Raw genomic sequence first — 4,131 nt, forward strand, 5'->3', positions numbered from 1 at the left:
AGACCAATGCAAGTCTGACTGTTGGGAAGCCCACAGAAAAAAAAAGTCTCAACCCTATTTCAGTAAATGTGCAGGAGGATCAGTATGGGTAAAAGCTCTTGTAAGTTCTCTCACGCTTTGCTCTTAGTAATTGTTTGATATTTTGGAGATGGAATAATCTGTGGAAGTTGCTTTCTGTAGAATGTACTGTTAACCCTCTTTTTTTTTTTTTTCTTTCAGAAGATCCTTTTGAAATTAGACACAGCTTCTGGAATCGACCCCAGACACTGCTTTTCAAGCCAGAAGCATTTGTATAAGCGTTATCAATCATGCCACTGGCTCGTATTGCTACTGTATATTCACCTTCTACCTGGTTTGAATTCCTAATTGGCCCTGCTGTGCAACTTGAAGCCCTGAAGAAAGTGGTGAAAGGGAAGTGGGGGAGAGTATGACTTCCCCAGCTGGTATTGGGAGACTTTCTTGAAAATTACACTGACAAATTCTGTTTCCTGGAGAAAATAGACAAGAAGCAGTTGGTAACAGGGTGAGTAAGAGTCGAATGCGATGGGGTATGATGTACAAAAGCATGTACAACTGGCTCGGTTATCATCAGAGCAGTTGGCCTGGCAGCTGCTTATATCATGTGTTTCAGGCTTGTGTACTCTAATGCAAGCACATGAGAAATCATTTGGATAGGAACAGAGCAGATATTTCAAAAGACAAGGCTGTTTCTCTGCTTTAAGTACAGGAGAAGCTCTGAAAAATGCAGGTGATTTTCTGTGCCGTTTATAGCAGGATTTCTCTTTCCCTGCCTAGGAAATCACTGATGCTCTCTAAATCCTCTAGCTCTCATTTATAGCCAACCCTAAGGTTCTCTCAAGCTGCCTAAAGCCATGTTAAGTGGGTGGGAGCAGCCCCATGGGCACAGCCATGGGCCTAGGCTGTGCCAGGGAAAGGGCTGCCCCCCTCCATCCAACAATGATGGGTCAAATCCCTGCACAGCCTCAGGTACCACTAAGACAACGGCAGCTTGGAGCTACCTCTCCATCTTAGGTGCAGAGTAAGCATGAATAGGAGCTCTGTTCACATATAGTACATCTATTTCATTGCTTTTCATCCCCTGCTGTCCCCCACCCTATTCCCATTAAGCACTCACACATGCTGCTGAAAGCCAGGGCAGCTGTACTCATCTATCAAAGCCTGTCAGCTTGAGAGCATAGGCTCTTTGCATTAATTAAGCAAATGTAATGTGATTAGCTAAGGCTGTAAATGTTTCTAGGCCCACTCAGAAAGCTACAAAACACTGAGCATCACAGCCTTTCATTTTCATGCACTTGTGCTATCTGAGATGTTCCTCTTGGACTGAGATTTTTTGTTCTTAAATTTCTGTGTGTGAGAGAACATAGGGAGATGTAATGGAAAGCACTAGGAACAGGTCATATCTTGCAGTTCTTAAATTGTTCTTTGAATTATAGGAGTCTGAAGAAGAAATTAATTTCTACACTTTTAAAATACCCTTCTGCCTACACCTATTTTAAATGGATTTAACAAGAACTGCTGAAAGCTGAGATTTTGGTAAGAATCTATACCTCATTTAAGATTTCTACTTGCTTTGATGAAAAATATATATTACTTAGCAGTTAAGGATCTAAACTGGGGTGCTTCAGGCTGTCAGCTTGAAAGCAAATGGAACAGTCATTGGGAAGCTGCACACAGAATAAGAAAATTCTTGAAGCCAATTTTAGTGTTATGAATAAGATCCAGTTAAGGACTTACACCTAAAGTGCGATGAATGTGCCTAAATTTAATACTGTGATGCTGAAAAACCCCTAGTCAGCTTTTGACAGACTTTCAGCATGTGTAAACTCCAAAGGCACCTCCCTGTTTAAAGCTCCCCCAGATGTTTACAGGCATTGCAATCTCTGGGTCTCAGAAGTGCCTCCATCCCATCCAGGCTGAGCTGCTCAGTGTGTCACATGCAACTACAGCTCTTTGGGATCCAGAAATTTAGCGTTCTTTTCCCTAAATCCCTGCAGCAGCTCAGCCTGGTAGGCATGCACTAAGAATACCTCAGACAAAACGGCTGTGCCTACGCAGGCAGCTTAGGCCACTCTCGAGCTCCTAGAAGGACTTCCTAGGAGCTTGCATCCACACGTGGTTTGCAGCAAGTTACGCCTGCTGCCTGATGTCTCGCCCTCTCTAGGTTCCATGCCAGCACTTGAGATCAAAATCTTGGCACATCACATACCTGCATACGGATGTAAAAAATAGGCAGGATACGAATCATGAGAGTAATTTTCTGAAGCCAAATTAATTTAAATGAGCCACTCCACCAAACCCTGATATCCTCTGTGCAATTTTTCAGATTGCCCAAATCCCAGCTTTGTTTCCAGAAATCTGCTGGGTTTTTTAATTCATGAGAGAGGAAGAAGCTGCCATCACAGCAGACAAGGTAAGAGCACGGATGTATGCCTGGTAATTTCCTCTCCTGCAAGGCAAAAAGCATTAGGGAGCCTGGGGTAAGAAAGTGTTCCCTACAATCCCTATCTCACTGCTCTCACAAATATCCTGGGAGACGCAGGGAGGAAAACACTATCTGAAAGCACTTTAACTCCCTCCCTGAAATGGGATGGCCCTCCAGATTGCTCTTTTCAGCAGGCAGAGGGAAAGGGCCAACAGGCAGCACACGGGAGGAGGTTCAGCAGCAGCATCTCACAGCCTGATGCTTTCTGAGGACTTGGTTCTCTGATTGCCCCAAACTCTTCCCAGGGAGGACTTCTTACTACTAATTATCCTCTCATCTAGATGAACGTGTGATTAGACATGAGGTTTGCCCTCATGGCAGGTCTGTGGTGCTTGGGACCAAGGCTGGGCTCAAGCCCAGTCCCTCTCCAGACCTGCTTTTACAGGAGGAGGCGAACATGCCTGGGCCCTTCTCTTACAACATGTGCTCGCAGCTGCTGGAAGGGCAGCAGCAATACCACGTTCTGTAGAGTTCCTTTGTGCTGGGATCAGCAGGAAGCCAGAAGTTAATTCACCTCCTGGCTGAAGGAGATTCAAAGATGCCTCTCAAGACAGTGTCTCACTGCAGCCTTGTATGAGGAATCCTGGTATCATACCAGGTATGAGGTATCCTGGACCAAAAGCAGAAAAAAAATTAATATCAGACCTATATGGCCAAGGAGCACTTGCAGAATAGGATCCAATTCTGGAGCTTCATGTTTTGGGCCTTTGCCTGGCTGTTAGTATATTTGAGAGTAAACATATCTATCAAAAGACTGCAGCATCTCCTAGCCATTGCTGCAGTTGTTTCAAACCCACCTAAGGGGCACGGGTTCTCTTTTTTTGATGCAGTTAGACCCAAGCCATCAAAGGTGATCCCAATGACTGTAAGATACTGAAACATCTCCAGGAGCCTATGACTTATCAGCTTTCAAGGAAGAATAAGTTATCAGCCTGATTTCTGAGGGCATGTCAGCACTGGAAGAGACGTGGGGAAACCTAAGTGGCTTTCTGAAAAGCTCTTAGGTACCCTGGTGGAAACTACAGGAGCCTGATACATGTGGTATTGTGAAACTCTGCTAAGTGTCCCTCTGCTTCTCCAGGCAAGATCCTCTGCAGTGTTGTAATGCCTTTTTGAATCAGTGGTGGTTAGATGGCTGAATGCTTTCAGAAATCTGGCCTCCACTTTTCTCAGAAATGGGAATTTTCCCCTACAATTCATGCTATTGAGGCGTAGCCTCTACCAGTAATAGTGGAAACCTAAATATTTTACTTAGAGGACCCAAAGAGCCTTTTGTGTACCTCGGTTTGACACTGGCATTCAGTTAATGTTGATGTAATGTCTCCTTTAAAAAGACTGTAATTATATTTACCAACTTGATCACTAAAGAATCATTTATAAATTGTGTCTATAGTTGCAATTCAGCATGCGCTGTGAGTATTTCATTGAGTTAGTCCTAACATCGCAAGCTAATAATACTGAAAACAGAGATATGGGTAAATCATAGAGGACACTTCACTCAGTATATAGCTAACAGTGATTAAGTAGTCTCTGGTTTCAGAAGAAAGATAAGGGCCAAAAAGAATAGGTCCCTCGATAACATCAGGTAATTCTTATATATGGTCTTTCGTGACAGAGGCATAAATCAC

At 43.8% G+C, this 4,131-nt stretch overlaps 1 long non-coding RNA gene across 1 annotated transcript; it reads left to right on the top strand.

Annotated features, from left to right (window-relative positions):
- The first annotated feature begins 224 nt into the window (after positions 1-224).
- On the top strand, positions 225-2,438 carry LOC129784969 (uncharacterized). The gene is made up of 3 exons (XR_008748300.1): positions 225-523; positions 1,455-1,554; positions 2,345-2,438. It is a non-coding gene; the product is annotated as an uncharacterized LOC129784969 (long non-coding RNA).
- The last annotated feature ends 1,693 nt before the right edge of the window (positions 2,439-4,131 follow it).

Source organism: Falco peregrinus, chromosome 8 (genome assembly GCF_023634155.1).
Source record: "Falco peregrinus isolate bFalPer1 chromosome 8, bFalPer1.pri, whole genome shotgun sequence".
NCBI lineage: Eukaryota > Metazoa > Chordata > Aves > Falconiformes > Falconidae > Falco > Falco peregrinus.